Source organism: Amblyomma americanum, chromosome 1 (genome assembly GCF_052857255.1).
Source record: "Amblyomma americanum isolate KBUSLIRL-KWMA chromosome 1, ASM5285725v1, whole genome shotgun sequence".
In the NCBI taxonomy this organism is placed as follows: Eukaryota; Metazoa; Arthropoda; class Arachnida; order Ixodida; family Ixodidae; genus Amblyomma; species Amblyomma americanum.
In genome coordinates this window covers 518,892,459-518,905,538 of record NC_135497.1, presented here as the reverse complement: position 1 = coordinate 518,905,538, position 13,080 = coordinate 518,892,459, and the positions used below count along the sequence as shown (strand labels likewise).

Below are 13,080 nucleotides of genomic sequence, written 5' to 3'. Positions count from 1 at the left end.
CACAGTAAAAGTTTCTCGGCCATTTATATGTTTTCCTTGTCGCGTTTATCATTCTAGATTTACTTATTTCTTTAAATGTTGTTCAAAGAAGCAATGAATATAATTTATTCATTATCTAACTTATCACCATTCCATTCCTGCTTACTGCTATTTAAAATGCTTGAGTGACCTCTTGCTTGCTCCTTTTTTATTATTTTGTTTGCTTGTTTGTTGATACAAAAAAATGAAATGAGTCATGCATCCTTGTGTATAAACTTGCGTTTCTTTTATGTAGTTTTTTATCTGCAGTTTCTTAGTTCCTGAAGTTTCTTCCTGTTTGGAATGTAATGCGCCATGCATTGCTGTAAAGTGTATAGGGGGGCCGGCGGTCTTGTCAAGCTGTCCTATGAGGCAGTTTTTACTGCCGGCCTTCCGTGTCATATCATATGGCGGAAATAAAGATTATTCTTTAATAAGAATGTGAAGTTTGGGAGCCCTAGTTCACGGAAGATATTTTCAGCTGAGAAAATGGGTCTGTTATAAGTAACGTTTTCACATACTACTACTACTACTAGTACTTATTATTATTATTATTATTATTATTAATCAGCGAGACATGCCGGTCTAAGCCTTTAGATGGCTTGTAGGCTTGCATAACAGTAATGCTAATAACAGTAATAATAAGCGCCCAGCTGCTTTCAAAAGCCGATGGGGGTGGCCGCCTCGTCGCTCCTAGGAAGTAGAAATAATAATAATATTCTACTTCCTCGGAGCGGCGAGGCGGCCACCGCCATCGGCTTTTCAAAAACCGCTTCCACGCTTTCGCCCTCGCCCTTGTGTTGCAGGCCCAGCGTGACGAGAACACCCCTCTGGATCCAGTGCGGGCGCTGTTGCAAATGGGTTGCAAGCCCCAAGGGTAGCGTTGGCCTGGCGGCCTGGGGCACAGCTGGAAACATCCGAAGGTCCCGGCAAAGGATGAGTCGACTGGCAACAGAACAACTTGTTTATTCTGGCATCGCAAAAGAGCAGCCGGTCTAGAGATGGGTCGCTCAGGAGTGAGCCGGATCTTCTGAGCCGCTCTTTTAAAAGAGCGGGTGAGCCGTGGCTCAGTAAAAGTGAGCGGCGGTTCTTTTGGAGATCCGGCTCACTGATCCATAGGACCGTAGTCCAGTGTAGTGATCCGTGCCGAACGGCGAACTGTCTGTTCCGTCAGAGCTGTGTCGCTGGGTCTTCTGCCGGGTTAGGGAGCCTACATGTAGCGCCCCCTCCCGGCTGGCGAAATGTATGTTGGCTCCCTATGCCGGGTGCGATTTTCGCGCCATCTGTTAGCAGTGCGAGAAAGCTGGTTTGTCGTTCAGTTAGCCGTGTCGAACCGTCCGTCAGAGCTGCTGGGTGCGATTTGCGCGCCATCTATTAGCAGTGCGAGAAAGCTGTTTGAGTGAACGGGTCGCCCGCTCGTGAACGAGAGATCCGGATCTCCAAAGGAGCCATTCGGCTCACTGAGCCGAAGACCCGGCTCTTCAAAAGATCCGGATCTTTTGAAGAGCCGGGTCTTTGGCTTAGTGAGCCGAATGGCTCCTTTGGAGATCCGGATCTTTTGAAGAGCCGGGTCTTTGGCTCAGTGAGCCGTTTGGCTCCTTTGGAGATCCGTATCTTTTGAAGAGCCGGGTCTTTGGCTCAGTGAGCCGTTTGGCTCTTTTGGAGAGCCGCTCTTCTGGTGAACCGATTCTCTCGTTCAGTGAGCCGTTTGGCTCTTTTGGAGAGTCGCTCTTTTGTTGAACTGCTTCTCTCGTGCAGTGAGCCGTGCGGCTCTTTTGGAGAGGCGCTTCTCTCGTTCAGTGAGCCGTGCGGCTCTTTTGGAGATCCGCTTCTCTCTCGTTCAGTGAGCCGTGCGGCTGTTTTGAAGGGGCGCTTCTCTCTCGTTCAGTGAGCCGTTCGAAGAACCGTTCAATCAGAGCCGGGTCTTCTGGCAAAGTGCGTATTTCTGGGCGAGTTGGTTGAGATACATTCCGAGCAAAAGAGCGCTCGCAGAGCTTGTCCTCGCTTTGTGTTGTCCTGCGGTGTTGTGTCTTCCTTGTTGTCGTCCGTTGTCTGCGAGCGCTGTTTCGCTCAGGACGTGTGCTCTGGCAAATCATTGGCAAAGGATGGTGCCGTTCGTTGACAGCTGTTGTTCGAGCGATGTCTCACGACTCCCACCGATCTTGCATCGTGAGCTGGTGCAACATTTCGAAGGTATTAGTAAAAATACCTATAACACGGTTATTCTACTAATGCACATATCGTTTTTTTTTAAAGCCAAATAACTAAACTCTATAGCAGAGGTTACAGTGTAACCTGCTAGTTATTTGGCTTTCATGAAAACAAAACAATATATGCATCCGTAAAATAGCCGTGTAGTAAATTGAGGCATGGTCTCTTCCTTTTCTTTAGAGAGGAACAGGGCCTCTCCAGGCAGTGTTTGAAGATGGGGAAGATTGTCGAATGCAGATGATGAAGAGAGGAAATATATCTACATAAATGTACAAAGGCAAACTGAGTTACAGAAGCAGATCTCACACAGACGGCCGAACAAACTGTAACTAAAAAAGGTAATTCTCACACAGAGAATATACACTACAAGACGTTACTTATCGACCCACGTGTTAAAGCCTAGGTATATTTGCAGAATTACAAGCCACTGCACGGAGCCTCTAGCTAAACTAGGCAATACCGACTTGTGATTTGTAATGCATTTGCTTGCGTTTTTGTAAGCTTTATAAACAAAGAAGTTAGGGTGGCCGTATTTCGAGGCCCGTCCTAAGTTTCGATAACCAATGAAGGTAGCCACCTACAGCCCTGAAGTTTGACACAACCTCGAGCCCAGGGCTTGGATAAAAGAAAAACACATAACGAAAATTTCCGAAAAACCTATTATTACGGGAGCCCTTACCCTTATTGCGTGATGCTCTTTTCCTTCCCCGCCCCACCTACGCGTCGCCTCTCGAAGGGTGACAAGTTTTCTTTCTTTTTTTTTCTCAGCTAACTGGCGGTGCCACTAACCCACTGGCTCGTCCCAGAAATATCAGATAGCGGAGGCCCGCGACGCCTCGGCGCCATCAAGAATAGAGACGCGCTTGAAGGAGCCGGTAGCATGCGGAAGGAAAAGAAAAAAAAAAGTGATGGTCCCTGCGCCGCACTTGTGGAGAGAGGGAGTGGAAAGGAAAGAACCACGGCTCACTCTTTCTTTAAAGGAGTTGCTCAAAAGACCCGGCTCTTTCCTGAGCGACCCAAGTGAGCGGGTGAGCTGTTCAAATGATCCGGCTCACTTCAGTGAGCGGAGCCGTTCTGAGCCGCTCACTGAAGTGAGCCGTTTTGCCCCTCTCTAAGCCGGTCAGGGCGACCACGTTACTCGAAGGAAGAAATCGAAGTCTCTCCTTGGCGTCCGGCGCAGCTGCATTTATACCCTCGGAGTCGAGGGCAAGAAGGAACGGCTTGGGATGAGTCGCACAAGACGGCGACGCACGGACATGTACAGACGTGACGGGCGCGTCCGCCGGGCTGGCGCCGGTCAGACCTCCTCGCCTCCCAGTTGGGGAGCTCCTCTCCCCGGCTGCCGCGCTTTGACAAGCGTGGGCACCAACATGCACACACACACACACACACACACACACACACACACACACACACACACACACACACACACACACACACACACACACACACACACACACACACACACACACACACACACACACACACACACACACACACACACACACACACACACACACACACACACACACACACACACACACACACACACACACACACGACGACACGTGGCATTGAAACCTGCCTGGACGCGCTTGGCGGGAGGCGTTGCGGCAGCGATGAACGGGCCTAAAATGACCGCCACTTTGAACGAAGCCGCGGCGTCCGTTGCATCCGCGCCGGCTATACCGCGCGTCGTAGGCGAGACGTAACAGACCGCCCCGCCGGGAGAAGGAGATCCCGATGGTCAGGGGACTGCATCCGCTGTCCAGAGGGATGTCGCTCGATGATGCTCGTAATCGAAACCGATCGTCCCTCGACGTTGCTTGAGCGCAGCGCACAGAGAAGGCCTCGTTCACATGTTCAGGATCACACAGGACACTGCAAAGTGACTTCGGGAGAGTTGCCATTTTTGTGCTCGTTCCCAGCAAGCGTTAGAACTACGCCGAAACGCAACCGCTCAGTCAGCAAGCACGAGACAACCCTCACTAAGCTCTGCCAGGCTCTTTCCCCTTTTATACTACTGCCTAGTTCCTTACAGTAGTCAAGCAGCACTCAGAACGCGTCCACAAATTGGAAAATTGCACTAGAAAGCACATAATCACTTAGAAACATTAAACAAAAGCAATATGTTAAAAATCCTGCCTCAGGAAGAAAACATCAGTAACAAACAACTTTGAGGCGGATTCCTACGTTAGGGGCTTCGACTTAAGCCATCGGTGTTACCGTTGAGACTCCCCTTTTTGTAACGCACCTCAAAGGAATATTGTTGCAAAGCGAGGCTCCAGCGCAGGAGCCGGCCATTTTTGGGAGTGATGTTCTGCAGCCATTGGAGAGGGCAGTGATCCGTCTCAATGATAAACCTCGAGCCGGCTAGGTAGCATGACAATTTCTGAACGGCCCACACGAGACACGCACACTCTTTCTCAGTGGCGCTGTACGCCTGCTCACGACAGGTCAGCTTACGACTAGCATACAGGACGGGGTGTTCCACTTCTCCATTGTCCCTTTGGCACAGTACAACGCCCGTGCCTCGCTCACTAGCATCGCACTGAACAACGAACCCTTTTGTGTAGTCTGGCGATCGTAGCACAGGCTGGCTTGTTAGGGCGCTCTTTAAGGCGCTAAAAGCTCTTTCCTTTGTCTCGCTCCAGACGACTGTTTGGGGCTCTGTTTTTCTTAGAGCATCCGTCAGGGGAGCCGCGATATCGGAGTACCTGGGGATGTACCTCTGATAGTAGCCGGCGACACCTAAGAACGACCGAATATCGGTCTTCGTGCGCGGTTGCGGGAAGTCTCGCACAGCGGCCACCTTTATTTCAGAGGGGCGGCGACGACCCTGTCCAATCACGTGACCGAGGTAGACAACCTCGGCCTGTGCTAATTGGCACTTGGGAGCCTTGACTGTCAAGCCCGCTTCGCGCAGGCGGGTTAGCACTGCCCGCAAGTGTGCCATATGCTCAGACCAGGATGCGGAGAATATCGCTACGTCGTCTAAATACGGTAAAGCGAATTCTTCCTGTCCCCGCAACACTTTGTCCATGAGGCTTGAAAAGCAGTATGGCGCGTTCTTCAAACCAAAACTCAAAACTTTAGGACGGAATGTTCCCATTGGTGAAATGAACGCCGCATACCTACTAGCCTCGTCTGTAAGTGGAACCTGCCAATAACCCCTGACAAGATCTAGGGTGGAAATAAACTGAGCGCTACTAACTTTCTCAAGGCGCTCCTCGATGTTAGGGATCGGATAAATTTGATCCTTAGTGATGGAATTAAGATTGCGGTAGTCGACGCAAGGACGAGGTTCCTTGCCCGGTACCTCAACTAAAATCAAAGGGGAGGTATAATCACTCTCACCCGCCTCAATAACACCGAGCTGTAGCATTTTCTTTACCTCAGCCTCCATAATATCGCGCTGGCGGGGTGACACCCGGTACGCCTTAGATCGTACTGGCTCTGGGGAGGTAAGTTCTATATCATGAGTAAGGACAGAAGTCCTACCAGGCCTCTCAGAGAACTGACCTTGAAACTCTTGTAAGAGTAGGTGTAGTTCGGTTTTCTGCTCAGCCGACAGCGGTGCTTTAATGATTAAGTCACTAATAACCTGATCAGTGTCTTCCCTGTTCGTCACTGAGCTTAGTCCCGGAAGCTCGACCGGAAGCTCTTCTAACTTTCCCGTCTCGGGCATTTCCTCTCCAGTACCTGGTGCCTTCAACGCTACAGGCTCAATTTTATTCAGTTCGGACGTGCACTGCATATCAGCTTGCTGCGCCTCCGACCCTTTCTCATTGTTCGACAACGTCGGCCCCGCAACTACCGCCTTTGCAGCGAGCTCCCGAACTCTCGATCTGGTTAAGGCCTGAACGCTAGCCTCACCAAACAAAAGCCCCTTCTCGCGCAGGAGGTGATCGGACCTGTTCGAAAATAGGTACGGGTACTGGGGGGGGGCAGCATAGATGACACTACGGCCTCCGTCTCAAGTGCTCCGAAAGGTCCTTCAATAAGCACTTTTGCTACGGGCAGACACACGCTATGAGCTTCCACGGCTTGCTTGATCCATGCGCACTCGCCCGTGAACATATCGGGTTCTACGTAAGAGGGGTGAACTACATCCATTGTAGCTGCGGAATCACGAAGCACTCGGCACTCTTTCCCGTTCACGAGGAAGTCTCGCATGTAAGGCTCGAGAAGCTTCATGTTCTCGTCAGTGCTGCATAATGACAAAAACACGACTTTTGTTTTTGTTTCTGGACACTGCGCCGAAAAGTGACCCGGCTTCTGACACGTATAACACACGCGCGCTTGCCTCGTCTCGAACCGCTTTCTGCGTTCGACTTCGGCTGCCGCCGTCTCCTTACGTTCGGTCGGACTGCTTTCACTCGCATCCGCACTACGTGTGTCCCCCCTTGCTCTCATGGGTGTGAACTTCGGCCTCTCAGACTTGGAGCCAAATTCACCCTTTTGACCGTCCTTAGCTCCGCGAGCCCGATGCGTCACAAACTCCTCGGCTAGCTCGGCGGCTTTAGCCACTGTACTAACGTCTGGCCTATCCAAGACCCAGTACCGCAGGTTCTCAGGTAACCGACTGTAAAACTGTTCCAGCCCGAAACACTGCAGAATTTTCTCGTGGTCACCAAACGCTTTCTCTTCTTTGAGCCACTCCTGCATGTTTGACATAAGCCTGTAGGCAAACTCTGTATATGACTCGCTTCTGCCTTTTTCATTTTCCCGAAACTTCCGACGGAACGCCTCCGCTGACAGCCTGTACTTTTTTAGCAGACTCGATTTCACTTGGTCGAAATCCTCTGCCTCCTCTCTCTTCAAGCGAGCGACTACGTCGGCCGCCTCGCCGGGTAACAAAGTGAGCAAGCGCTGTGGCCACGTTTCCCGAGAGAACCCCTGCTTCTCGCACGTTCGCTCAAAGTTAACCAGGAACAAACCAATGTCCTCTCCAAGCTTAAACGGCCGCATCAGGTCAGTCATTTTGAACGATACCCGTTCTCCTGCACCGTGTGCCTGACTTCCATTACGAGCGCGTTCCATCTCTACCTCGAGACGCTTCATTTCTAAAGCGTGGTCGCGCTCTTCTTTCTCTTTTTGCTCTTTACGTTCGCGCTCCTCTTTTTGCTCTTTACGTTCGCGCTCGTCTTTCTTTTTTTGTTCTTTACGTTCGCGCTCGTCTTTCTCTTTTTGTTCTTTACGTTCGCGCTCGTCTTTCTCTTTTTGTTCTTTACGTTCGCGCTCGTCTTTCTCTTTTTGCTCCCTCTCCTCAATGGTCTCAAGGCATTCCGACAGCTCGTCATCCTCAGCCTCCAACTCAAGAATAGCCCTTAGCAGTTCTGGTTTTCTGAGTTTGTCTGAGACATCCAGACCCAACTCTCTTGCAAGCTCCAGCAATTTCGGTTTGCGCAACGACTTCAAATCCATGGCTGCTCCGAATGCTGCTTTCTCTACTGCCTACTATTGTCTTGCCGCAAACTAACCCGGCAGCAACGACAACACAATTACCAGCTCTGTTTCTGACACTAACAAAAGCCTGGCAAAACTCAGAAGAAGAAAGTCCCGCACTCACCAAACCTCGCAGCCAAGAATTCAGCGCAGTCGTTCCGCTGCAGGCAACCAGTCATCACACAGGGCTCGTTGCACTGCTCCCGGATGGTCGTTGTGCTGCTCAGCATACAGTTGACCGCATATCTTCGCTGCTGGCCTCCGTTGTCGCGATCTCACCGCTGGCAACCAGTTGTTGCAAATGGGTTGCAAGCCCCAAGGGTAGCGTTGGCCTGGCGGCCTGGGGCACAGCTGGAAACATCCGAAGGTCCCGGCAAAGGATGAGTCGACTGGCAACAGAACAACTTGTTTATTCTGGCATCGCAAAAGAGCAGCCGGTCAGGGCGACCACGTTACTCGAAGGAAGAAATCGAAGTCTCTCCTTGGCGTCCGGCGCAGCTGCATATATACCCTCGGAGTCGAGGGCAAGAAGGAACGGCTTGGGATGAGTCGCACAAGACGGCGACGCACGGACATGTACAGACGTGACGGGCGCGTCCGCCGGGCTGGCGCCGGTCAGACCTCCTCGCCTCCCAGTTGGGGAGCTCCTCTCCCTGGCTGCCGCGCTTTGACAAGCGTGGGCACCAACACACACACACACACACACACACACACACACACACACACACACACACACACACACACACACACACACACACACACACACACACACACACACACACACACACACACACACACACACACACACACACACACACACACACACACACACACACACACACACACACACACACACACACACACACACACACACACACACACACGACGACACGTGGCATTGAAACCTGCCTGGACGCGCTTGGCGGGAGGCGTTGCGGCAGCGATGAACGGGCCTAAAATGACCGCCACTTTGAACGAAGCCGCGGCGTCCGTTGCATCCGCGCCGGCTGTACCGCGCGTCGTAGGCGAGACGTAACAGCGCGCAACGACGCCGCTGTGAGCTCCGCAATTCTCCCCTGAAAAGAAGTCCCACCGGCGAGTTGGGCACTCTTTCGGTTGGGAATGCGCGCGTCCTGTCGCGAAGCGCTGAATCGCTGAATATAACTCGAGCTAAGACAGGCGTGGAAATCACCATTCCTGCTTAAGTCCTTTCTTTTCTTCGCTGGCAGTGGTTACCCGCAAAACGAGGCCTTGTATAAAATATGCGTATTCCCTAAGCCCGATTTTCTCGAAGTAGCGCTCCTGAAAGCTTGTTTGTCACTAACGCTGCGAAGAGTTTGAAATGAATTCTTTACGGCGGTTGCATTGCCTTTCAGTATAACGCGCTTTGGGTGAAATGCCCAAGATGGAGCGTTGTTTTCTGTTTTTCCACTTGGAAACACTTGAATGATTTGAGAAAGCTATATAACTTTCTTTTATATTGCCCTGAAAGCCCTCATATTTGTATTGCGTGTTAGAGCTTCGCGGATGAAAATATTTGATGCATTTATGCGCTGTAGGTACTATGACGCACTTTGCGTCCTCGACATGCCTGCTGTTCTTCAGATTTCTCCTTTAATTTTCGCGACTTGTCTTCAGTCGTTTTAGAGTACGTTTGCGGAGTTTTAAGGCGATTTACTTGTTTTTAAGAGCATAATGCGCTTTCACACGCACGGGGCCTGTTAAATGGTAAACAAATTCAAACGAGCACAATTTGAGATCTCCAAGGTATTAAAATTGATTTAGAACTAAATATTTTGACACATTTGCCCGTCTGGTTGGGTTTTAACACTTATAATAAACTGCACATCTCCAACCAAAGATTTTAATTTTAACCCAACGTTTCGAAGCCGACTCGGTTCCTTCATCAGCGGTGACTGAGGGCAGTAGCTAGCGTCTGGCAGGGAGGAGGGGGTCAATGGAACGAAGGCTGTGATGGGAAAGGCGTGGGGGAGGAGGAGGGGGAGGGGGGGCGAAGGCTGTTAGTCACGTTGTCGCACAGCGGGGATGCGGTCAATAGCGACTTTTTCGTTGAGTTGATGTGCAGTTCATTATATTAAAATTGATGTTCATGGCGTCACCAAGCACTGGTCACAAAACATTCACGCATGACGTGCTCGACGGATCCCGCAAATGCCACTGTGCATTCTACTACGGAAAATCCCCCTCCCGCAATAAAAAAAGGGGGGGGGGAGGACGCGAACGAACGCTAGGGAACGAGGAAGGTGAAAAAGTGGTCATGCAGCCGCCACGACATCTCCAAGTGTAGTGTGATGGACCTTCGGAATGTGTTCGCCTACAAGTATGAGAGTAATAATAGTTCTAGAATACAGGCAAAAGTGTGTGAAACGAAAGTTGTACGCTGTTCATGGTGAAGAAAAGGGGAGTTGTCTAAGCGGTAGTTGACGTAGAGGAGAACACGACTGTGGAAATCCTCGAAGTTCATGGAGCAAGCATGTAATATTACTTGCCATGGAGGTCATGCAAGCTGCGGTGCAGTCGTACTCCCTATGCCTGGAAGCTGTGATTAATGTAAAATACGAATAAACTGAATGAAAACCATTGTGTCATGTTGCAGGGGCCAGTAAGCAAGTACTAGCAAAGAACCCTTCAATCTCGATTCGCTAAGAAGAGGAGTATGATGGTAAAACGATGTTGGCACATTTATGACGCACCCTGCAAATCTGTATATGATTTTGGTACTGGCTTTTGTAAAGAGCCTCCCTTCGCCATTCACTGCTAAGGTTTGGCTATCAAACTTCATTCCTTTGCCCGCGCATTCTTTCTGCGTCCATGGAAATGAAACTTCAACAGATGAGCCTTAATAGTAATCGCATAAGGGAAAGAACTCGGAGCTATGGAATATATTTGGGTGAGATGAACGGACAGAATATGTGCACGAAGCAGCACTGCGTGCGCCATAGGATGCCACCTAGCTCAAACGTGGGGAAGCAGTTGACCCTGTTTGTGCGCCCGAAACCGTGCAGCTTCGCTTTCTTCCCGCGACTGCCTGCATGCAGGAGCTGCACAGTGCGGGAGTGTAGCGCTGGGGAACGGACGTGTCGGCCTTCAACCGCATCATCGCCACTCAGAGCTACGAGCAGCTGCGGCTTGTTTTCCGCGAATACAACGCACTCGCCAACCACACTGTGATGGAGGCCATCAAGAGCGAGATGAGCGGCGACCTCAAAAACGGCTTCCTCGCCATCGGTGCGTACTGCTCGCCTGCACGTTCGGCGCCTCGCATCTGTCAGACCGGCAAAAGGAACCCCGCTTTGGCCCTGGGTGGCTTAAAACGTTCCATGGAAGGCGTTGTGAAAGAACTGGAGGCCATGAAACCCTGCTTCCACTTCCGATGTGTAGTAATGCACAGCGCGTCAATTCGTGCCAGTTGCTACGCTACGCTTCATTGCAGAACGTTCTTTCAGCCGACATCTCTGAGGGAGCCGTATTAATGGGCAGAGAATTGGAAAAAAACCCGTCGCAATAGTTCTGCAGTGGCCGCCCCGAAACAAAATATCAGGCCGTACTTAACTGGGGAGCTTACAGGCGCGCATGCGCCTCCTATGTGCGAGGAATTTCACATACTTCAGCGCTTCGGTGTCAACTAATGGCGTTAGAAGTTTACTTTTCTGCCCACACATGACGTGGTAATCTGCAAAATTCTATATTTTGGGTCATCACCCTGTTTGGTTTTGAACAAGACGCCTCCGGGGGCTTGAGCTGCCCTAAAGGGGTTACAGGGTTATGCGCGGGAAGCGCTTTCAGAGCCCTGCGCGTTTGTTTGCGTCATGAGCGATGCCACCAGAGAGCCAGGCGATTCGCGACTGGCACCTAGCTGCCGACTGCATTGTCGGAAAACAGCCCTAGCTGGCGGCCTTTCTTGCCTCCACGTCAGCGAACCTCGCGCTGATACTGTCAGAGTCTTCGGATATGTATCGAGCTGCCTCAGTTCAGTTATAGTCGTGCGTGTTTTGTGCTTGTGTATATGCGGTCTGCCGTCCTATACAGATGTCCACACCTTTCTATACAGCGCTCGAGCCACACCTGCCGTTGGTCCCTGGGTTCGAGATAGCTGGTCGCTGTGCGTGCCCTGAGCGTGCTACGTTACTGTTTCGCACCACAGTTGCCGATTTTCGCTGCGAGACTCGGCCGCCGCCTGGGGCGCCTTTTCGAGCGACGGGCAGGAGTGGTGGCGCCCCACACCTGTTGCGTGTATTGTGGGGACCCTGTGGTCACCGTTTTGGGAACACAGGGCGCGTAGCACTTGGGAGCAATAAACAAAAATAAAACTCCGTTTTTCTCCCATCACTATTGCGCATCCACTCGTCCAAACCGCCATTCTGAGATTAGCCCTAAATGCAGGAGCGGCGCCCTCAAGGGAAACTAGTGTAACGGCGAACCACGATTCACCGTTGACCGCGCTGCATTTTGCAAGGGTGCGCATGGCGAGAGTTTGAGATAGCAAACACTGGCAAAGCGCGCCGCCACTGCTGCACCCTTCTCTTCCAGCCCACACAACGTGTCCTTTGAAACACGCACGCATTTGTGCGTGTGGTTGCATTATGTTCAGTAGCAGGCTTTTCGGCGGAGGGATTTTTAGCTTGGTGTAAGAAATGGCACAACAAGCGCTATCTTCACTGACGCAAGATGGTGGGACGCCTAGCATGGCATGCCTTCACATGTGCTTTCGCCAGCATACTTACCTGGTGTCGGGTCACCGGCGATCATGAAGGTCGGGGCCCCGTGCCGAGGCCTTCCATTGCACTTCGGTTGGCTGAAGCGCGCCACTACCCCTAACTGGGGCAGATGGGACACGTAATTTTTGGTAGTGGGGCTCGGCGTCCGCGCCAGCCCCTGCCATGACAAAATCAAAAAAGAGACAGTAACGCAGAAGTTATTTCCGTGTAGGTATTCATTGCGAGTCGTAAAAATCTCCCTCTGCCGACGGAGCGGGACATCGGCGCCATGAATGGGATTCCCTGCTGGGGATGCCTGGAAATACTGGTTCAAAGATGGACACAAAACGCGTTACCAAGTTCTGCAAAGCCTATATAGTCACCTTTTCGGCATTTTCTCCGCAGTTGGTGTCGACAAGTGTCAGCTCGTTTACTTTTGTTATTGTCACACACTTCTACCGACGCCAAATTCGCGACGTTCGCATCCCATTAGCGTAGCCTTCGCGTGAAGGAAGGTGTAAAACAAAGAAACAAACAAACAAACACGAGTGAAGCATTGCACGCTCCGTTTCCTGCCTCGTCCCACTTTTGCCTTGTAGCAGCCTCTAACTACAACACAACAAAATCGACCAGCTGTGAATCCTGTCGAAGCAGGCATATGCCGAGAGGGCACAAGAAGATCAGT

General features: G+C 51.2%; 1 non-coding gene and 1 pseudogene across 2 annotated transcripts in view; one reads left to right on the top strand and one right to left on the bottom strand.

The window, feature by feature from the left end:
* The window catches only part of LOC144116228 (inactive selenide, water dikinase-like protein), a 244,568-nt pseudogene that overhangs the window by 67,390 nt on the left and 164,098 nt on the right, over positions 1-13,080 (bottom strand). The window lies entirely within an intron of this gene.
* Positions 12,415-12,576, top strand: LOC144116862 (U1 spliceosomal RNA). The gene has a single exon (XR_013311982.1). It is a non-coding gene; the product is annotated as a U1 spliceosomal RNA (small nuclear RNA).